At 43.7% G+C, this 23,977-nt stretch overlaps 1 long non-coding RNA gene across 1 annotated transcript; it reads right to left on the bottom strand.

Moving 5' to 3' along the window:
• Window positions 1-5,368: 5,368 nt before the first annotated feature.
• On the bottom strand, window positions 5,369-23,906 carry LOC137437589 (uncharacterized). The gene is made up of 3 exons (XR_010986554.2): window positions 23,611-23,906; window positions 13,187-13,243; window positions 5,369-11,178 (listed from the first exon to the last, which is right to left on the bottom strand). It is a non-coding gene; the product is annotated as an uncharacterized LOC137437589 (long non-coding RNA).
• Between the last annotated feature and the right edge of the window lie 71 nt (window positions 23,907-23,977).

Below are 23,977 nucleotides of genomic sequence, written 5' to 3'. Positions count from 1 at the left end.
TTTAACCCTGAAAATCAAATCTTTTACCTCAGAGTTATTGATGAACCTGAATAAAACATGGCATGCTGAGCAGGACGCAAAATACATTTTGGGATTTACGGAGATCGAAGTTCCCTCATTCAGTGATCAAACGCGCCTGGAGGTTGTGAAGAGTGTGATGGTCAAAGCTCACGATCGATAGTGATACCAGATTTCATCGTGATAGCCCATGAGCTGTGTCGTTCTGTTGTTCAATTAACGCACAAGTACAGTGCTTTCAGAAAGTATTCACACCCCTTGACCTCTTTCACATTTTGTTGTTATAGCCTGAATTTACAGCTATATTCCTTCCCTTTCCTAATGATGGAGCTCATTACCCTGCGCTCGCGAAGCGAAAATGTGGTTAAGCATTCAGGTGCGTATGAGTGCCGTGTGCCGTACGTGTGCCGTGTCTGCATTTAAAAATTTCATTTTCTCGACAACCGTTTGTCCGATTGACATGAAATTTTCACCATAGGAGGGCCTCCTCCTGCAGAATATTTTAATAATTATTATGACGTCATAGGTCACGTGGTACAGGCGCCATCTTGGAAAAACTTCATACCTCAATCTCTGAAACCACTCCATGGAAAAAATTGAGACCTGGCTCATTGCAAACTACTCCCCATGGGGAATAAGATATGTTAATAATGATGTCATCGGTACCTTCGTTATGACGTCATAATTCGACAAATACACATCCATCCGATCATTATTTGAAAAAATTCAGCAACTGTTGATCTGATGGACACGAAATTTTCACCATCGGAGCGCCTCCTCCTTTAGAATGTTTTAATGATAATCATGACGTCATAGGCTATGTGTTACAGGCGCCATCTTGGCAAAACTTTGCACCACCATATCTCCAAAAGTGCTGAACAGAAAAAATTGAGACATGGCTTATTGTAAAGAACTCTCCATGGGGAATAAAATATGTTAATGATGTCATATGCCACGTGGTCGGCCGCCATCTTGGAAAAACGGCAAAATGTTGCACCTCTATATCTCCAAAAACCGCTGCATGGAAAAAATTGGAACATGGCTCATTGTAAATATCTTCATATGGGGAATAGTTGTTGTTAACGATGACGTCATTGCTGCCATAATTATGACGTCATAATTCGACAGGGACAACACTTAGTCTGATCAGTTTGAAATGTATTGAGCATGATCTATGCAACAATTATATTCGAGAATATAAATTTATGATGTAATCACTCACGTGGTCTGGCAGCCATATTGGATCAAAGAAAAAAAATGTTCAAAAACAGAAGAGTTGGCTCGCAACAAGTTGACTGCGCAGGGTAAGTGTTCTATGAATACCATCTAGTTTCCTAATGAATCAGTACTCGTGAGAACCTTCAACACTCTAGAAATTGTTTTATACCCTTCCCCAGATCTATGCCTCCACACAATTCCATCTTTTTTTTTTTCTTTTTTTTTTTAATGTTGAAGGCTCTATGCACGGACTATATTGAAACTTCTCTGCAACCGCTGATGGGATTGCGACCAAATATGGCACAAATGATATTTGTTGTGTTGTAAATAAAGTTTGTTCACGGTATTTAAAAAATCGGGATCTAAGGGGGTTTACCGGAGGTCAAAGTGGATCCAGCTTTGACCCCCCAAAATAGGAATTTGCTTTTTCCTCTGAAACTACACACACTATTTCAAATGTAACTTTACCACAACCTTCATCACCCGAGATGTACCAACGTTTGTTCATGGCAATAAAAAAACCTGCCTCTTTGGGGGTCTATGGGGGGGGGGGGGGGGGAGGTCAAGGTAGGTCCAGGTTTGACCCCCCAAAATAGGTATTTGCTTTCTTCTCAGAAACTACATATGCAATTATGATGAAACTTGACCACAACCTTAATCACCTGTGCTGTACCAAAGTTTGTTCCTGGCATTTAAAAAATCGGGGTCTAAGGTGGTCTATGGGGGTGGGGGTGGGGAGGCTTGCCCCCCAAAATAGGTATTTGCTTTTTTCTCAGAACTTACACACATTTTGATGAAACATCACCACAACCTTCATCATCTGTGATGTACCAATGTTTGTTTCAAGGCATTGGAAAAATTGGGGTCTGAGGAGGTACACGGGGTATGAGGGAGGGGAGGGGGGGGGGGGGGGAGTTGCTCCCCAAAATATGTATTTTTTGTTTGTTTATTTAAAGTCTTTTGATTATGTTAATATGATTCTACATGCTGCCCTGTCTTCTAGCAAGCATTGAAATTGGCTTAAAATACCTTTAGTCAGTGCAGTATACTATTTATTCTACCAGGTGAGTGCCAGGGGTATTGCCCTTATGTTTTTTTAAAATTTAATTTAGGCTGTAACAGAACAAAATGTGAAAAAGTCAAGGGGTATGAATACTTTCTGAAAGCACTGTACCTCATGCGAATAAATGCATCTCATTTTGCATATTAGATCAGCATGTATTAAGTCTAAATCTGCAGTTCCACACTCAATATTCTACCACAAAAGGTTATTATTTAGCTTGATTACATGATCACTAGTTTATATCCGTGCAGGCCTCATCACTCAATGCTACGATACCATCAACCAATGCTGGCGGATGAATATATGGCACCATTTTATTTTAGTCACGTCGTTCCGGCCTACTCGGAATGTAAACAATGCGGTGTCTGATACATTTTTGTCTAAAAATCAGTGAAAATTTGATTGCATTCAATGGGAAGAGTGCAAACATTTGCCTCAAAATTGGCTTTGCTCGATGATGAGGAAAGCACCACTACTTCCAGTGTGAAGGTATCTACGTACACAGAAGTCGAAAACAACCTTTCGTTCGGCCAGTGGTTCAGTTTAAGTCGAGTTCATTTTCGTATGATAGCCTTTTGGGTGATGGTTAATCTCTTTACAGGCTCACATTGTCTTGAGGGCATTGTGATCTCAATGGACGTACGTATTTTATGAACAGTGATGAAGAAGTTTCCCAGTCCCTGCCGCTGAAAAGCATCCCCATAGCATGATGATCAGGAATGTGTCGTCATAATAGTCATGGCATTATATCCTGCTTGTTGTCATCCTAAATCATTCTAAAATATTTGCTATGCAGTGGTCATAAGATCAGTCAACCGAACATGTCCAAGGTAGAATGAATGAGTCTGAAACTGAACTGATGATCTGAGATCAGGCCATTGGAGAAAAAGGATTTGATGTCAACTGCAATGATAGATTCCACGACCTGCTTATAAATTGGAAGTGAGCTAATAGGCCTGTATTTAAGAAGATCCATTGTTGCACCTTGTGTATTGCAGTGCTGCTGGATAATTTGCACGCAGATGAAAACTGCCCCACTAGAGAGTTCATAGAACACGTCACCCCACGCAGTGTTCCAGTATATCTATCTATAATTCCAGTAATCTCTGTGTGTATGTGTGTGTGTATGTGTGTGTGTCTGTGTGTCTGTGACCGCTGTTTCTCGACAACCACGGGTCCGATATACTTGAAACTTGCCAGGTATATTGCTGGGGACCCGAGGATGTGCCTTTTCAAGGTTTGAAATTAATCGGACAAGTGGTTCCCAAGGTATGGTCACCGTACTCGCAAGCCGTTCGCTTTGGCTTTGCGAATGGACCAAACCATTTCATGTAAATAGAGGGGGGGGGGGGGGGTTCTACCGTACTCGCAAGCCGTTCGCTTTGGCTTTGCGAATGGACCAAACCATTTCATGTAAATAGAGGGGGGGGGTTCTGTGGTCGTTACTGCCACGTGGTTTCAAAGTTTTTTTTTGTTGTTGTTGTTTGCACGCATGTTTTTTTGCACCCACGTACGGGCACGCCCTAGTATACTTCAATTTAATTAAAATAATGACTTTAAAGACTGTTAAAAGTTTAACCCGATTGAAGCAGTCTTAGACACCATCACACTGAACATGTCCAAGTACTGCTAAACTGAAGGGTTTTGAAAGTGCAAAGAAGACTATTTGTATTCTACTCGTACATGGATCAAATATATAATTCAATTCAAACATAGATTATAAAAGTATAAATTGTTCTTCTCTTCTCCTTCTCTTCCCTTTATAAGGGGGACTCGGGACTCATATACTATCTCTTCCCTTTATAAGTAAAGGGGGACTTATATACTATCTCTTCCCTTTGTAATCTCCGTTCTCTTCCAAGCTTCTGCTCTGCCTTGACTACGATGCGCCTCCACTTCCCTCTGTCCTCAGCCAACTCTCTCTCCACTCTCCAACCAGCCCCACCTTACTGCTATCCCTCCTCACACAATCCTCCCATCTCAACTGCGGTCTACCTCTTTTCCTCCTTCCTTGCTCCCTCAAGGGATAATGAATTAATTTCAGAATGTACTGCAGTTGATGCAGTGGCTATTACATCACCTGGCCTATCCAACACATTACATTAGTTCTTCTTGTCTGTTTGTCTTTTATGACGTTCTTAAAAACAGTAAATTTCCTATTTGGAATAATTATTTATTTATTTTGACTGCCAGGTGGGCAGAGTAAATTTTTTTTAAATCTCTCTCCTCTCCGCGCATGTGTGATCGGGACAAATTCAAAGCCAAAGTTCTGTAAAACTACAGGTTCATTTTCCAATTCATGGTCCAATTTGTGTTTTAATCTAACATTCAATTTAAATAAGTTGATCCTCGATCATAAAACGATTTTGTAGACAGACAGACTGACATGAACCAATTGCTTTACCCCGCTCTCCACATTGCATTTCAAGGGTAATGACTGAGTGAACAGAGCAGAAAGAGGATGAGCAAGATTAGCAGATCAGGTTTTTAGGACACGTGCACCGATGCCGTCTGGGCTCGTCACAGAATCGGTGTCGAGTTTTTCGCTTTTTTTTAATAGAAGGTCGAGGCACATGTAAGAGCTGGGGCACAGAACAGATTAGGACACAACATAACAAAGGGAACAGCAGGAGACAGGGGAAATGAAAAATACCAGGGTGGACGGAGAAGGTAGACGGGGACAGACAAACAAAGGATGCAGGTAACGATGAGGGGTAGGGAAGAACGCAAGGGGTGGACAAGATGGATACGTAAGCAAAATTTTGAGGGAGGTGGGGGTGGTTTAACAGGTGTAGAAAAGATCATGGCTGTGGATGGTGGACGGGATGACCTGAGGACAGCTGTCTTGAAGACCCAGAGGGAAGAATTGGATCGAAGAGAGTGTGGAAGGTTTGCCAGAAGTCGAGAATTTTCCCAAGACATTTTATCAAGAACCGTAAACAGTAATTTCTTGAGAACATTTTGAAAGTGCATTAAAAAGGGAGAGATTTGATAAAGGTTGAAGAAATAAATTCAAAAAAAAAAAAAAAGATCGCAAGATAGGCGACTTTAAAAAGGGAGAACATCAAATTGAGTCTTGCTTTGTTTATTGAAAAAAAACACACAATTTTTATTTTAAATGATCATACTCTATATGCAACCAAAAAATACTGCAATACTTGCAACAAGGATGTAACTAAACGTAACTTTTATGAACATAACTTTTATAAAATAACTAAATATAACCTTTATGAAACACCAACACCCACAGACATGAAATCGATCATAAACTGACATTTGTAGACAGACTGATCGCTTGGTTTGTTTGAGGGTAGAGGGCAAAGGGTATTTATTTATTACAAAGGGTATGAGCATTTGCATTTGCTTGTTATTAAATACTAGCCTAAGTACCACCATCGCCTGAGCTGACATCAACATTTTAATGATTTTCCTATGTCTATCTTCTACATTAATACCACAACGGAGCAAACGTGGATGTCATCAAAACTCAAAAATTGGCATGTAAGAGTTATTGGGGCAACGTAGAGGTTCCAGACCTGGGTCTACCTTTGGTTCCAACCCCCAAACTGGCCTTAAATGGCCACCCAAGGCTAGCAGTTGAGCACATACTCTGGTGCACAATCACCAGCCCGACCTCAGATAAACCGAGAAGGGTACTCCCCGTCCAGAGGACAGAGGACGGGGGTGCCCGCTAGTAAAATAGACCACTTGTCTGTGTGTGTTGCTGGCTGTCATCTCCATATGCGGGTTTCAGAAGCTGGAACGTAGCCCTCCCAGGTCTCGACGTATCCACCTTTGTGTGTGTGTGTGTGTGTGTGTGTGTGTGTGTGTGTGTGTGTGTGTGTGTGTGTGTGTGTGTGTGTGTGTGTGTGTGTGTGTGTCATTGGTTGTTATCTCCATATGGAGGTTTCAGGAGGTGGAACATAGTCATCCCATGACTCGAAGTATCCACCTTTGTTTCAGTAAGGGATCATGATTCATGGACCAGTTTGTGAAGTTTTCTCATTCTCAGAGTTTTGTTTTGAGGGCTCTTTTGAGGATCGTCGCCGAGCCTTGGACAGCTTCCAATTGCAGTTTGTTTGTCGTAATATTCCCAGGGATGGGTTTTAAGATCTCTGTGAGGTTCATTTTATCATTATCGTTGCTTCAATAATCACTGGTACAATTTTGGCACTCTTCAGCTTCCAGGACCTTTTCACTTCATTTTTGAGGGCTTGGTATTTGGTCATTTTCTTGCTTTCTGTGCCGTTTAGGCCAAAATCTCTGGCGAATGACACCTCAATTAGAAATGCCTTCTTTTATTTTTTGTACCTCAGTACAATATCCGGACACAATGCTTTGTTTTCGATGTTCATGCTTGATAGGATCAAGCTTACATCATTAGGTCATATGTGAGCATTACTTCCTTGTTTTCAATGATTGCTTTTGGTTCATGTTTCCACAAGTTTTCTGGAACTGGGATATTGAGACTTTTGCAGATGTGCCAGTGGATTACTCGGCATACTTTGTTGTGCCTTTGGGTGTACAGCTGTTCTGACATGGGTTTTTTTTTTACATCCTGACAGGAGGTGACTCATACTTTCTGTTTCTACCTTGCAGAACCTACACTTGTCCGATTGACTCAGTCCCACCATTTTCTTAAAGCCATTGATGTAGTGTCCTTGGTCTTGGGTATTTATAATGATTCGTTCTCGATCCTAGTTGAGCTGACCTCTTCTTAGCCATTCCCAAGCGCCTTCTTTATCTACTCCCAATCTGTCCAACTTTTTTTATACCTTCCTGCTCTTTTATCGTTTTCCCAGTGTATATCTGTTGAGATTTCATTTTATATTTTTCTTTCGTCTTTCGGTTTCTTGTGTGACATCTTCCACTCACACCTGTCTTTGGAAATGTTTTTCTAGGTCGGTTCGGGATACCTTCTTTGGTTTGTTGTCTTTGTCTTTGCTTACAAATTGGATTTGGTAGTCTGATTGATTTGGCCAATCCTCCAGTTGTCATTCTGTGCACTTGGTTGGGCTCCATCAGGCCGCTATCTCCTTGTCTCATCAGGTACATTCTCGGGCCGCCATCAGGCCGCCATCAGGCATTGATTTTTGTAAAACATTTTGGGAATGGTGAAGAGTTTCCTTGTTTTGATATCCAGTTCATTGATTTCTGATTGTGGCCAGTTTATTATCTCGCAATTGTACTGGAATACTGGTATTGTGAGTTGGTTTATGGCTTTGACTTTGTTCCTTGGAGAAAGGTATGTTTTCATATCAGCCTTGTTCTATGCAGCTATTCTTTGCAAATTATTTTGCACATTTGTTTGTGACATATTATGGCATATATGGTGGCCCTTTTCTACTCCGAGGTATTTATATGATGCTTCGTTGTCTAGTACCTGTATTGTTGCATTTGTGTCAATTTTTATGTCCGTTTTCGTTGCTCTACCTTGTATGAATATGCAGTTGGCTTACTTTTTGTCAGAGTACTGTTTCACTAATTTGAGTTGTTTTTCCAATTTTTCGTCATTTGGTGCAAAGAGTTTTAAATCATCCATGTAAAGTAGACGTCACCTTTTTGTCTCTTTCGACATTCTCTTATTTGATGTAATGGTGTATCCGTGTCCTTACTCATTAATGAGTTTGCTCAGTGGGTCCAGGGCCAGGCAAAACAGACTGTCTCATTAGAAAATTATTCGACATATCTTCACTCCTGGTATTTTGATCTTTCTTTCAGAGTGCTGTCATATATATGTGGTATTCTAAAGCTCCATTGCTTTCTCTCTGAGATCAAATCCACCTCTTTGTTGTGTTCTTTTGGTGTGTGTGTGTGTGTGTATGTGTATGTGTGTGTGTGTGTGTGTGTGTGTGTGTGTGTGTGTGTGTGTGTGTGTGTGTGTGTGTGTGTGTGAGATTCTGAACCTATTGTGGATATTGGATAAATCGTGAAACTTTTTCTGAGATTTTATTCATCACAGAAAGCTCTTGAAGCTGTGCATTTAAGTATAAAAACAATCTTAGTTGTGAGCTGAAAAATTGATGCCTTCACATACTTTATCATAGCACTGAAGATTTTTTACTTTATCACATTTTATTGCAATGTTTGACATTTATTTATCCTTGCAGAGGTTCAGGATTGACAATGTTGGTTGCTTTTCCCTGTGGTGTCAAGATGAAAAGGCTCTTTCCATCACAAACTCCGGAGCAACCAACATAAAGTTGGCCGTAGAAAAGCATAGGCTTTGCAGGTTGAGGCCAACAACCTTTAGTGATTGTCCCTGTGCTTTGTTGATGCTCACAGCAAAGCAGAGACGAACAGGGAACTGGAGCCTCTTAAATGGAAATGGCAAGTCCGAGGAAATTATTGGAATGTGTGGAATGAAGACAACCTGCCCTGCTGCATTGTCAGTCACGATTGTGACTTCAAGGCCATGTGGCGAAGCTTCTTGACAGCCAAATGTGTTCCATTACAGGGTGTTGGTCCAGATTTCTGAGAAGCATAATGGGTGCTGTGATTTTGAGCTCCAGATTGTGTGAAGGCACACCTGCTGGCTCCAAAGAGTTAGGAAATTATGTTGGGTCATTGACTGCCTCATCAGTACAATTTTGTCCCGGTGTGTACCCCGGTTTAGAATAGGTACACCGTATCCCTGCGCATCGTAAGAGGCGACTAAGGGTTGGCGTCAGGAAGGGCATCCGGCCATAAAAACATTGCCTCAAACAGGGAACCATGATTGTCATGGGGCCCGCAAGGCTAACCCACGCTATAGCGGGGAAAATGTCCTTAAAAACGATCATTCATTCATTCATTCATTGGCTGCCTCATCAGTGTCCGGTACAGTGTCAACTGACTTGCACTTTTGCACAATGCCAGGCAACTGTGAAAGAGGCTCCTTGTTTGTAGTACTGTATTGACTGCATCATTTTGGAGCCACGATGGCTCTTTGGCATAGCCACTTGTGGCCATGAAAGTGGTGTACAATGTTGGGAAACAATGACTGCATCCTTCAGCCAAGTGTTGCTACTGTTTTACCAATATTGTTCATTGAAATTGTTCCATCTTGAGCCTCAGATGCCATAGCTCCATTTCCCAGATGGAGTACATTTGCAGCAAATTCTCATGCAGATGAATCCCCTGTGAGTGAACTAATCCAGTGAGATCAACTCGCATGTTGGTAGTTAGGCTGAGTTGCTGAATGTTGTTCCAAATGTATGAGCCTTTGAGGCAGGCCTGCAGTTCATCAGCATTTGTTCCACGTGAAATGACTTGCAATGTCTGCCGAAAGTCCCCAGCCATCACCAGTCACTCTTCCCATTCTCTTGTCATTTTATCGGAGATCTTTCAGGGTGCATTCAAGAGCTTCAAAGACAGCTTTGTGAGATATTGTGCAATCATCCCAGACAACGAGCTGACATTGTTGCATGACATTTGCTTTGCCAGAGCCCTTGCCATTTTTTCAGGTTGGTGCCTCTGAGCTTGCCAGGTTCAAGGGCAATTTGAAGACTGAATGAGCTGTTCTTCCACTTGTCAACAGTATGGCTGCATTTCCTGATGATTCCACAGCAAGGACAATCATGTTTCTCTGTCAGATTTTGGCCAAAAGAAGGTTGATTAGAAAAGTTTTCTCTGTTCCACCTGGGGCATCCAGAAATAAGATGTCACTACTCCCATTGAAAACTGCTTCTATGATCTTATTGAAGGCTTCTCTTTGGTCTGGAACCAGACGTAGCTCATTCTCCTGTATGTATTCAGCAATCTGGTCATTTGATAGCTCATTATCATTGTCTCGTTGTGGATCAGGGAGGCCAAATGTTTTAAGGTCAGAGCCACTCAAAGCCTTTTGTCCTCAATGATAAATGAGAGCATGGTTGAAGGTGGCATCACTGTAGTCAAGTTCCAGATTTGGATTTTGCACTTCTGCCTGGTGCAAAATGTCTTCTGACAGGTTTTCTTTGTGGTTTTTCCATAGTTCCTGAGGATTTGACATGGCACATGTCTGCAGCATGATAGCAAACAGATTTTGCAGCATCCGTGATTATTGGGTCACAGCAGCTGCCTCCAACGTGCTGTTCCAGTATGCATCATCTTCGAGGAGTCCTCTCAGCTGGCAGGCCTGTTTGTAAGTGTCTCAGATTATGCCATTTTCTGTTTGCAAGTCTTCAAAAGATGTTAGACCTTTGATATCTTGCATAACGGGTAGCAGCCATTGCCGATTTATTTGCTGCAGAATACTTAGTTGCTCTGGCAGCAGATCTTGAATTTCTCTCAGCAACCCTTCTCATTTCTTCCTGCTCTAGAGTTTGAACTGCTCTGGCAACAGCCATTGCTTCTTTGTTGGCTGCCTGCTTGATTGCTATTTGTTCTGGTGTTTGAGCTGCTCTGGCAGCAGCCATTGCTTCTCTGTTGGCTGCTTGCCTGATTGCTAGTTGTTTTGGTGTTTCAACTGCTCTAGTAGCAGCCATTGCTTCTCTGTTGGCTGCTTGCCTCAATTCTTCTTGTTCTGAAGTTTCAGCTGCTCTGGCTGCAGCCATTGCTGCTCTGTTGGCTGCTTGCCTGACTTCTTGTTGTTCTAGAGTTTCAGCTGCTCTGGCAGCAGCCATTGCTTCTCTGTTGGCTGCTTGCCTGACTGATTTTCTTTCTGGAGTTTCAGCGGCTCTGGCAGCAGCCATTGCTGCTCTCTTGGCTGCTAGCCTGACTGCTTGTTGTTCTGGTGTTTGATTTTCTCGAGCAGCATTCATTGCTTCTCGTTTCCTTGCAAGTCGTCTTTCTCTTTGGGCTGGTGTCTCAGAAGGTCGGGAAACAGTTTTTACAAGCCATTTTTTTGCTCGTTTGCTTCGTGTTGATGGTCTTTTCTTGGTGGGAGCCATACTGCGAAATAATGGCAAAATTTTGTACTGATGAGAAAGAGGGGGAGCGAGGGAAGGAGAAGACTGAGACATATGGCATGGAAATACGGCAGACATAGAAAGCAAAGCTTTAAAGGTTTAGGTATTTTCTACCTAATTATATTTCCAGCAACCTTTAATCTGCAGAAAAGAGACAGAGATGGAGAGAGATATGGAGAAAGAGGCAGAGAGAGAGAGAAAGAGGCAGAGAGAGAGAGAAAGAGGCAGAGAGAGAGAGAAAGAGGCAGAGAGAGAGAGAAAGAGGCAGAGAGAGAGAGAAAGAGGCAGAGAGAGAGAGAAAGAGGCAGAGAGAGAGAAAGAGGCAGAGAGAGAGAAAGAGGCAGAGAGAGAGAAAGAGGCAGAGAGAGAGAGAAAGAGGCAGAGAGAGAGAGAAAGAGGCAGAGAGAGAGAAAGAGGCAGAGAGAGAGAAAGAGGCAGAGAGAGAGAAAGAGGCAGAGAGAGAGAAAGAGGCAGAGAGAGAGAGAAAGAGGCAGAGAGAGAGAAAGAGGCAGAGAGAGAGAGAAAGAGGCAGAGAGAGAGAGAAAGAGGCAGAGAGAGAGAGAAAGAGGCAGAGAGAGAGAGAAAGAGGCAGAGAGAGAGAGAAAGAGGCAGAGAGAGAGAGAAAGAGGCAGAGAGAGAGAAAGAGGCAGAGAGAGAAAGAGGCAGAGAGAGAGAAAGAGGCAGAGAGAGAGAAAGAGGCAGAGAGAGAGAAAGAGGCAGAGAGAGAAAGAGGCAGAGAGAGAGAAAGAGGCAGAGAGAGAGAAAGAGGCAGAGAGAGAGAAAGAGGCAGAGAGAGAGAAAGAGGCAGAGAGAGAGAAAGAGGCAGAGAGAGAGAGAAAGAGGCAGAGAGAGAGAGAGAAAGAGGCAGAGAGAGAGAGAAAGAGGCAGAGAGAGAGAAAGAGGCAGAGAGAGAGAGAAAGAGGCAGAGAGAGAGAAAGAGGCAGAGAGAGAGAAAGAGGCAGAGAGAGAGAAAGAGGCAGAGAGAGAGAAAGAGGCAGAGAGAGAGAAAGAGGCAGAGAGAGAGAAAGAGGCAGAGAGAGAGAGAAAGAGGCAGAGAGAGAGAAAGAGGCAGAGAGAGAGAAAGAGGCAGAGAGAGAGAAAGAGGCAGAGAGAGAGAGAAAGAGGCAGAGAGAGAGAGAGAGAAAGAGGCAGAGAGAGAGAGAGAGAAAGAGGCAGAGAGAGAGAGAAAGAGGCAGAGAGAGAGAAAGAGGCAGAGAGAGAGAAAGAGGCAGAGAGAGAGAAAGAGGCAGAGAGAGAGAAAGAGGCAGAGAGAGAGAGAAAGAGGCAGAGAGAGAGAGAGAAAGAGGCAGAGAGAGAGAGAAAGAGGCAGAGAGAGAGAAAGAGGCAGAGAGAGAGAAAGAGGCAGAGAGAGAGAAAGAGGCAGAGAGAGAGAAAGAGGCAGAGAGAGAGAAAGAGGCAGAGAGAGAGAAAGAGGCAGAGAGAGAGAAAGAGGCAGAGAGAGAGAAAGAGGCAGAGAGAGAGAAAGAGGCAGAGAGAGAGAAAGAGGCAGAGAGAGAGAAAGAGGCAGAGAGAGAGAAAGAGGCAGAGAGAGAGAGAAAGAGGCAGAGAGAGAGAAAGAGGCAGAGAGAGAGAAAGAGGCAGAGAGAGAGAAAGAGGCAGAGAGAGAGAGAAAGAGGCAGAGAGAGAGAGAGAGAGAAAGAGGCAGAGAGAGAGAGAGAGAAAGAGGCAGAGAGAGAGAGAAAGAGGCAGAGAGAGAGAAAGAGGCAGAGAGAGAGAAAGAGGCAGAGAGAGAGAAAGAGGCAGAGAGAGAGAAAGAGGCAGAGAGAGAGAAAGAGGCAGAGAGAGAGAAAGAGGCAGAGAGAGAGAAAGAGGCAGAGAGAGAGAAAGAGGCAGAGAGAGAGAAAGAGGCAGAGAGAGAGAAAGAGGCAGAGAGAGAGAAAGAGGCAGAGAGAGAGAAAGAGGCAGAGAGAGAGAGAAAGAGAAAGAGGGGGGGGGGGGGCAGAGGTGCAGAGACAGGAATATTGAAATGGAAGTTTTAAAGTTTTAATTGATTTACCTTTCATTCCCAGAGTTTGTAGATCGTAGTTCACTACCCAATCATATTACCAGCAACCTTACAATGCAAAACACAGGAGAGAAAAAGGACCATAAACACAAGAGAGAACAAGTAAACGAAAAAACACGTTTTAGGGCTACACACTCTTCTTTTTTTAAGTTGTAAACTTTTTTTAAAATTAAAACATATAAATTTTGTTAAATTATATTTTGATCGATGAAAATGTACCAGAAAAGAGGACCGTGGGCCAAATTTCCGTTCTCTAGAACGTATGGAACCTAGAAAACGAACGGCTTGAAGATTTGAAACAGGACAAACAAACAAAGTTCAGATGAAGTTCAATAAAAGTGTGTAAAAAGGGGCCATTAAGAAGAAAATAAACATTACATTGTGACAACAAATCATCTTACAAAATAATCATTAATTCATTTTCTTGAATTTCACAAATTCCTCCAACACACCATGTATCAATACATTTTTCAGGTTCGCTTGTACTTTGAGCAAAAGTAAATTCAAGTTTCACCCTTGCTGAAACCAAAGCACTGAAAATTACCATAATGTTACATTGTTCCATGGGCTTGCTACCCAGCTTCGCCTTCTGTGATAAGTATACAGCAAGTTTGGCAGTGGCCATTAGAGAGCGAAGCTTTAATTGAAAATACAGGAATATTGAAATTGAAGCTTTAATTGACTTACTTTTCATTCCCAGAGTTTGTAGATCTTGGTTCACGGATTAGTTGGTAGATGCTTGGTATTACGAATTTACCAACATCTATTTGCGTATTACCAACATCTGTTTTTGAGAAACTCTCAAGTGTTTTTGCAAACCTCCTCTTTATTTAAATTTATTTATCTTTATTTAATTTGTCTGTTGCATTTTCCCGAATTTATTACCAAACCAATTTTTTTTTAAATCATACCCCAATGCACACTCTTGGGGTCTGGTACAATGTTGGGGTCCCTTTGTACCATACAAAGATTCAAGTTTCTAGCTGTCATCGTCCTGGAACCATGACAAACACACATCCACACAGAGTATTTTATTAGCATAGATACCTGGTCTTCGGGTGGATTATGCTTGTTCTAGATTATTTGTTTGGTGGTTTAGGGTGATTACAGTGTAGTTGGAGAGTGGTAAAAAACGCTTAAGATCACACTCGGGACCAACGGTTTCCTCGGCCAAATTAGATCAGATCGTTGGTGTATATCGGCACTTCACCCGGCTGATTTCACTGGCCCACTGGTATTGTAACATGGCAAACAGGCCCGTGAACTTACTCGGGACCATGGACTTGGTTGGCGGTTGCGGTCTTTTTGACATGACCCGCGGAACTCGAACCGGGCAACCAGAATGTACCTGTGGTTGTAACAATATGTAGTACAATATCTCAAAACGTGAACAAATTTGGACGAAACTTGGACAGTTTGGGTTTGTGATCAGAAATAATTGATTAAATTTTGTTGAGGATCCGTATCCGGATATACTAGAAGTGTTGAAGTGATTCTTCACAATTGAGAGGTACGTCCCAAAAATGATATGCAGTATAGCAAGATATTTCCCAATGTTGTGGACGGGTTATGACAAAACTTGGTGGATGACTTGGGTAGGTGACATGAACAAGCTGATTAGATTTTGGTTAAGGCCCAGGTGCAGATCCGGACTATGAGTGTGATACAAAACGTAAACTGTTCAGGTTGGTGGATGTATGTGCTCTACTGAGTGCCGTTCTAGTTATCCAATTCTTCTTCTTTTGTATGCAGCACAAGGCTGTGTGTAGCATCATTGGCTGATGGTGCGGCTGTGCCACTGATGCTATGCCCTCTGCTGGTTAGGGCAGGAATTTGTAATTTAAACATGGTGTCAGCGATAGCTCGTCTACTTTTCACAAAGGACACCATGGGATCTTTAACGTACGAATGCTTTCAGATGGGACACCCGTTTAACGTCCATCTGAGGGACAGCAAACACATTGATGAATCACCCGGCCTGTAAGTAAAACACCGGGATGACAGTTTATAGCTGCCTTTAGTTTATAGTAATTAAATTAACACATATTCACAAATTTTAAAAGGAAATAATTTTTATTTGAATGTTTATGATTTAAAAGCTAACAATAAGGATTATGTGTTAAGAAATACAGAAACTTATAAAAATAAGAATCACATCGACCTTTTATATTTTAACAAAAACCACATTATGCCTGTATTCAAAACCTTTCAAGATTAAATACTTCACAAGAATGCAATAAAACGAATAAAATATATTTTTAAGAGACTTAACTTTCTTGAATTATAAATAAAAACGAACAGAACTTTTGAAATATTGTAGCAAAAATACATCTATAGTTATTGAAATGCCAAAGAAAGGAAGTGAGGTTAGAAAAAAGAAATTACAACCAAACTCAAACACCCATCTGTAATATACACTGATTTCAAAAATATCTTAGAAAAGGTAAACACTTACATGCCAAAACCAGATAAATCCTTCACTAAATTATACCAAAAACATTAATCTTGCAGATTCTCTTTTCATGAAATCATCAGTTGGAGTTGATTATAATAGCCGGCGAAGCCGGTGTTGTCAATAAACGAGTACGTATTATGTTGAAAACCTGATTATGCCTTGGCTCGAGAATCCGAAGCGCAGTGGACGCAGCCATCTTGCGGAGGCGGAAGTATGCATAACAAATTTAAAACTTTCATTAGGAGTTTCTTTCACCCGTCGTCGTTTGATTCACAATCTTATGCACCTCCGATGTATTAATAAAATAATTTAAGACCAACATCGGCCCGCACGGGCCTGGTTATCTTCAACGAAACGCGTCACCAAACACCGGACCCAATGAGAGTCGAGCATTTGCAAAAATATTTCTAAAATGAAATCACTCACTGGATGGAGTGCTGGAGACAGCCATCGACCGGATGCGGAAGTTTGCATAAAACAATTGCGAAAAAGTTCAATAGGAGTTTGTTTCACCCGTCGTTCTTTGATTCACAATCTCATACGTATGAAACCTCTAATCTAGGGATCAAATCTAGGGATGAAACCTCTAATTAGTATTTAAAATACGTTAAGACCAACCTCGTTATCTTCAACGAAAATCGTCATCAAACACCAGAACCAATGAGATTCGAGCATTTGAAAAAATATTATTACGCGTTTCGGACGGTGAAAACGGCGTCAAATATTCTAACATTGACGAAGAATTATTTTTTAGAAATCTCGCGGCCGTATGGGATCGTTTTTCACGGCCAGAAATACGGTATAAGCGGTTTACATATTTAGTTTAGAAATACGGATAGTTTTTCACGGCCGGAAATATCCGAAGTTGAGACGGAAGTCACCGAATTAATCACTGCAAAGCTAACGTCTGCTGGTGGAGGAAGCTGCCGTGCCCGGAGGGTCAGAGAACCAGCCCTGGCGCCTGACAGCGACTGAAGTTAGAAGACTACACACTTACTGTGAAAACGTATGTTAAGCCCAGTTAAAAATAGGCCTTAAGCTAGCACATCGTATAGTTACTTCCTTAAGCTTCTTGTGACATTTATTGTATGCAGGTATTGTCATTGGGGAGGACTGTCTGCTCTTCTCTTTTACCAAGTCTTACCAGGTACGGTACCTACTACACCTACCTACTACCAACTACCTACCTACCTACTACCAACTACCTAACCTACTGATGCCATGGTGATGGGTAAAATAGTGGCAAGAGGTTTTGGCTTCGCCGGCTCATTGCGGCTTTGCAGTCGGTACTAGTAAGTTAGAATTACAGTGGCCTGCCGGGAAGTTGAGACCAGGAAATCACGAATGGCAATCGAGTTTACTCTGAGGCAACATTCAATGGCGGATTTGACTATACGTAGTGTGTTCAAAAAGTATCCGACCTTTATTTTTTGTGCGTAAAAAAAAAGAAGCTAGGGAGGCGTTGATTGGTGCACGTATGTAGGCGATCCTAATGCACATTGCACACGAGTGAATTTTTTCACACCTGCAGAAGCTGTCATTCGACGGCAGACCGCCGATGAGTGAGGAAATGTAAGTGAGCGCCGTCGGATTTTCGTTTTTGACAAAATGACGGAAAAACTTGAACAACGCTACTGCATCAAATTTTGTGTTTCATCAAACTTGCATCAAAACTGCAACTTGGTTTCTGGGTCGTACCCATAAACCCAGGACTCAACGCCAGTGATCACTGTGTTGAGGAAGCTGGGATCGCTGTTCACAGTCTCCAGCATGTCCTGTGCGATCTCCAAACGGAGTTGCTTCAGCTCAATCGTTAGCAGCTTTGGTACGAACTTTGCTGAGATTCTCCTGAAGCCCAAATCCTCCTTCATAATGGAATGAACGGTGTTGAATCTTGCGGATCGTTTCCACTTGGGAATCGCCAAGCTTTACACAAAATTTGATGCAGTAGCGTTGTTCAAGTTTTTCCGTCATTTTGTCAAAAACTAAAATCCGACGGCGCTCACTTACATGTCCTCACTCATCGGCGGTCTGCCGTCGAATGGCAGCTTCTGCAGGTGTGAAAAAATTCACGCGTGTGCATTAGGATTGCCTACATACGTGCACCAATCAACGCCTCCCTAGCTTCTTCTTTTTTACGCACGAAAAATAAAGGTCGGATACTTTTTGAACACAGTAGTGTATGCGCGGGGGAGGAAAGATAAAGGAAGAAGAAGCGGGAACTTTTACCTGTGGTCCCGAGCAGTCTTCAAATCTGCAGGAAATTAAACTCACGAACACGGATTTTGAATGTACAAGATTAACATGGCTTTATTGCCGGACCCTGTGAACAAAGAACGCGACGATATCTAAAACCCCTAATGAGCGCTCCTACATACAGATTTCAAACACGTACAGATGGGGAGGATATGAAAATAAACGTTTCGTTGTGTTCTGTGTGGTGCGAGCTTAGCTCTGTCCGGCTGAGGTGTGTCGGGGATCATCAGGCTCGTTGGCGTCATCCAGGCCCCAAGCATGCAAGCCCGCCGCGGCACTGGTGTTGGCGGGAAGAAAAGCCGCCATCCACCGTTTGCGCTCCACTAGGCCCCACCGAGCCAATCGTTCGCCCCGGCCTTGTCCGCTGGCGTGCCACCGGCCCTCCACATGACTTGAACGGGTCGCGTGCAGCTCGCTCCTCCATCCGTGCCTGGCTCCGAGCGCAGTCGTCCGACGCGGCTCCGGTTGTCGGGAACAAGGCTCCCAATGCGCCCCCGTCCACCAGGCCTCGATAAGGCTTCTCTCGCCAAGCGAGTGAGCGGGCGTGCAATCCGTCTCCACAGCCGTTCAACGTTCTCCCGGATTCGGCACGGCCACAGTGCGCTGCAGCCAATGTTCGGATCTGAAGGGAGAGAGTTGAGGGTGCAGGAAAGCGAAAGGGCAGCCAAAGAACTCAAGAAAAGCGTCTATGGCGAGGGGAAGGCCATCCAGGGACAAAGGAATCCCGAAACAAGAAGAAGAAGAAGAAGAAGGGGACATCGATGCTGGCGAGCCAAAATGCAACCGTTCGCTATTGTCTCCAGAATCAGAAGAAACTAGAACGGGCACTCGGTAGAGCGCATACCTTCGCCGCAGCTACTGTTCTGTACTTGGTAAAAATACGATTTTGACCTTTTCGTGACCTTGACCTTGACCTTTGACCCGATTGCTCCCAAAATCTAATCAAATGTGTCCCGTATAATAACCAATCATCCCACCAAATTTCATGCAATTCGGTTGAATACTTTTTGAGTTATGCGAATAACATACACACACACACACACAGACATACAAATAAATACACAGCGATCAAAACATAACCTTCCGCTTTTGCGAAGGTAACGAGAAGAGAACGAGAGAAGGAGGTCCAAAAACGAGAAGAAGCGAGAGAGAGAAAATGTCGGTCAGGACCATCCGCTATCGCATCCAATGCAACAAGAAGACAAAATGTCGGCTCGCGGTTTGTGGTCTGGCTCGTCGTCTGACGTCACCGGCCCCTCTCTCAATCAGCGCATCGCTTCTTGACCACTCGAATGTTCTTCCCCCGTCAGTCCCCCACCATTGGCCGAGCACCTCGCGCTCTCCTCCTCTGCCAATTGGCGACCTGCTTCTTACTCACCCTTTTCCTTGGCCAATTGCTGCCCCTCTGAGCGTGTCCATTGCCTGCCTGTTCGATGTTTCATCACCATGGTGTCGTAATGCGTGGCCGCTTCCTGACTGTTCTTCCGGTAAGTTTTATTATTATCGTGGCAGAGGGGGAATTTAAGTAGTGTTTGTGTGGTGTAACTATTGGGCCTAACTAATGTCTATTGCGTTGCCATGGAATGATCACAGGTTTGACACACCGGGGAATTAGCTTCGTCCCTATTCTACTTATCATGCCCCATTCCTCGTAATGGGGACGAAGATACACTTAATCCGACATTCGGGCTAGACAGGTCCCTGACTTACTGTACATAGAAATGGTTCTTCTTCTTCATGACAACAGGAGCATGATACCTATACAGATCTACCAGAATCTATATATCCCCCTACCCAAAATTCATAACAGTATTTATCCCCCTCCAAATTTTTCACATTTTGATGCCACTTTGATGCCACTCCGGGGAGACCATACCATGCATTAACTCCCTGTCTGACTGAAAGATCCCCTACCTTAAAACTGTCCGAACCCTCATCTTCAACAAGTTATGGCCCCTGGTCCTAACATTGTCCACTGTGGCATTGTATAAAGTCCTATCTGTATCTCAACTGCTATAAAATCTATCTCAACTGCTTCTTGTAGCTTAATAAAACTATCCCTGGAATTAATAGAGTTGCTCGATGCCCGTACCCTCCTCAGATGTGGTGACCAAAACTGAACAAAATATTCTAGATGAGGCCTCAATAAGTTCATATACAGTTTTAAAACCACCTCTTTTGATTTATAATTTATCCCCCAACGAATAAAACCTAAAACCCTGTAAGCTTCACCTATAGCTGCCTGGCATGGTGTTGTCTGCTTACCTCCCATATCTATTACACCCCAAGATCCTTGTCCTGTGTGACATGCTCCAAGATTGCCACTTCATCGTGTAATCTCCATTTTCATTGTTCCTACCCATCCCCGGCATCCCCAGCACCAGGAATTAAAGGAAGATGGAAAAGATATATGGAAATGCTGTTGAATACAGAGAATGAATTGGATGGCAACAGAGAGAGTAACCCAGTTTTAGGACCGGCAGAGAAGATAACTGAGAAGGAAGTTGAGGAAGCGATAAAAGCAATGAAGGGTAGAAAAGCGGGAGGGCCGACGGGAGTTGTGAGAGATATGTTGAAGGCAGCAGGAAGTTGGTGTGTGAAGAGAATGACAGAGATCTGTAATCTGGCGGTGAAAGAAGGCCGCATTCCAGTGGATTGGGAACTGAGTACCCTCGTCCCTCTATACAAGGGGAAAGGTGACCCTCTAGAGTGTGGCTCGTACTGAGCGATAAAGTTATTGGAGCATGGAATGAAGGTATTGGAAAGGGTGTTGGAGGAAGGATAAGGAACAAAGTGAAGATCGACAAAATGCAGTTTGGATTTATGCCAGGAAGAGGAACGACAGATGCGCTTTTTATTGTGAGGCAGTTGCAGAAGAAGTACATGGAGAAGAGGAAGAATTTGTTTCTTGGGTTTGTTGATCTGGAGAAAGCATTCGATAGGGTTCCACGCAAAGTATTGACATGGGCAATGAGGAAGTTAGGAGTGGAGGAATGGTTGATCAGAGTAGTGATGGCAATGCACAAAAGACCGCGCACAGCTGTAAGGACGAAGGACGGGAACAGTGGTGAGTTTGAGATGAAGGTGGGAGTGCATCTGGGGTCGGTCCTAAGTCCACTACTATTTGTAGCTGTGATGGAGATGCTGGCTCAGAACGTAAAGGAGGGTTTACTGTGGGAGTTGTTGTATGCAGGTGATCTGGTGTTGATTGCGGAAAGTATGGATGGACTGAAGGAAAAGATGAACAAGTGGAAGGAATGTATGGAGACAAAAGGTCTGAAGGTGAATATCGGAAAGACGAAGGTGATGGCAAGTGGTAAAGCATGCGGTGAGGTGGAAAGAACTGGGAAGTGGCCCTGTGCTGTGTGCAGGAAGGGTGTCGGAGTGAACTCCATTCAATGTACAATGTGCGCTGAGTGGGTTCATCAAAAATGTAGTGGTCTGAGAGGGTCATTAACCAGTGTGGCAGCTACATTCAAATGTAAGGTGTGCACAGAGGTAGCTGCAGATGGAGGAAATGTTGAGTTGGATCTTGGAGACTTCGTGAAGCTGGAAGGTGTGAAAACATTTTGCTACCTCGGAGACATGCTGAATGGAGAAGGTGGATCAGACTCGGCAACGGTTGCTCGAGTGAGATGTGCATGGAAGAAGTTTCGGGAACTGAGTGGCGTGCTGATGAGGAGGGGAGTGTCGTTGAAGCTGAAGGGAAAGGCGTATGCTGCATGTGTGAGAAGTGTTATGATTTATGGGAGCAAGACATGGGTAATGAACGTAGAGCAGCAACGAAGGTTGTAAAGGGTGGAAATGCGAATGGTTCGATGGATGTGCGGAGTATCGTTGAGAGAGAGGAAGACAAATGATGAATTGCGAAAGATGATGGGAATAGAGCCTGTGATTGATGCTGTGAAGAGGAACAGGTTGAGATGGTTTGGTCATGTGTTGAGGAAGGATGAAAGTGACTGGTTGAGAAGAGTGATGGAAATGAATGTAGAAGGAAGTAGAGGACGGGGAAGACCGAGAAGGACTTGGCTAAAGATGGTGGAAGAAGAAATGCGGGCAAGGGGGTTAACAAGGAGAGATGCAGAAAATAGGGCAAGATGGAGAAGATTGTCATGGGGACCGCAAGGCTAACCCCCACTCTAGCAGGGAAAATGGCCTTAAAATGCATGTTGTTGTGTTGTTGTCTTCCCATCCCCAGCACCTTACATTTGTTGAGGTTAAACGTTATCTGCTGAATATTTTGCCCAATCTATTAAAGTATCAACACCTTCCTGAATCTGATCACCACCCTCTCTGTTATCGATCTTACATTGAAGCGTTGTCTTCTGCAAATTCAGAAACCAAACACTTAACCACACAATCTGAATCGTTGATGTAAATTCTGAATAATAATGGTCCCAGTACTGATCTTTTTGAGGTACCTCACTACTTACATCCTCACAGCCACTCTTTTCTTCCTGTCACTTATCCAGTTTCCAATCAAGTTCGGTAAATGAAGAGCCACTCCACAACCGCTCACTTTAGCCAACAACCTCCTATGTGGTGCCTTATCAAATGCTTTATGAAAGTCCAGATATGCAGTACTACGTCCACGGCAGTTCCCTCATCCACCCAATCACAAACTGCTTCATAGAACCCTATATACGATTTGTTAAACATGATCTCCCTTTGTTAAATCTGTGCTGACTGCATTTAATTCGCTTGAAATTATTCAAATGGTTCCCTATCCGTTCCTTAAGTAATGTCTCCAACACCTTTCCCACACCTAAAGTCAGGCTAACACTAACAGGTCTATGGATCCTCAATTGGGTTTGGAGTGGTTTAACGAGGGTAGAAAAGATCATGGTTTTGGATTGGAGAAGACTTGAGTTGGTGGTGAACAGCTGTCTTGAAGGCCTGGGAGGAAGGATGAGATTCAAGAGGATGTGGAAGTTCGCTCCACAGGCAGGAAAAAGAGAAGAATGAATGAGTGGAGGTCAGCAGTGAACCTGGATTTAGATAGTTTAACCAGAAGTGAGTTGATGGTGCACCACGTGCGTCCTGCAAATACCTGGGAGGGAGGAGGTGGGGGGGGGGGGGGGGGGGGGGGGGTGGGGGGGGGAGGGGGGGGGGGGGTGGGGGGGGGGGGGGGGGGGGTGGGAGGGGGTGGGGGGGGGGCAGGGGGGGGGGAAGAGATGGGTGGTAAAGTACAGAAAGGGCAGAGGGTGCAAGACCAGAAAGGAGATGGTAGAACGTAGAAGACAGACACAAGCGACCCGTCCAAAATTATACCAAACATCGTTATTTTCAGTTGTTCTTCACAACTACATACCCTTTTCACCCCCCCACCAACCACAGGTGCATATGTAACGTACAAAACATAATGGGCATTTGTTGAGGTTTTATTGGGACATTTTGCAAGGTCTGTTATATCTCCTCCAGCCCCATGGACCTCACCATACTCTTAGGAATCAGTTTGAGTGCAAGTCCGATAATAAAAAAAAACCAGTATTCTTCTTCTTCTTTCGAATGCAGCACAAGGCTGCGGGGTGGCATCATTGGCTGAGGGCGGTTGTCTCATCGATGCAATAATTGCCTCCATAGGTTCGGGCAGGAATTTGGCCAGGGTGTCGGCGATCGCTCGACTACTCATGCCGGCAGACGTGACCCCCGTTTAACGTCCATCCAAGGGACGACACACATTGATGAATCACCCAGTACATACCTGTGGAACATCAGGATGACAGTTTAGAGCTGCTTCGAGATTCAAACCCAGGCTAGATGGCTTAGGAGTGTGCGTACCTCTAGGCCTCTAGCCTAGGCCGCACAGCCAGCCTAAAACTTGTGGTTACGTCACGTGAGGGTAATATCCACTTAAACCCGGTCAAACCACTCTGTGTGCCGCCCTGGAGTGCCCCCTGAGGGTCAGAATTGCATTACAGTCCTTTTGTAACCACTTTTCAAAATAACACATTGCCATCTATTTATACAATGAACCAGCCATTTATTACGTACCGAGTCAAAGACTCAAACGTGACAGAAATTTACAATGCACTCACCACCTTCGCAAGAGATAAACATAATATAATGAA

The sequence above is a fragment of the Myxine glutinosa genome, chromosome 12 (genome assembly GCF_964187855.1).
Source record: "Myxine glutinosa chromosome 12, kmMyxGlut1.1, whole genome shotgun sequence".
NCBI lineage: Eukaryota > Metazoa > Chordata > Myxini > Myxiniformes > Myxinidae > Myxine > Myxine glutinosa.
This window is presented reverse-complemented; position numbering and strand designations above follow the sequence as displayed.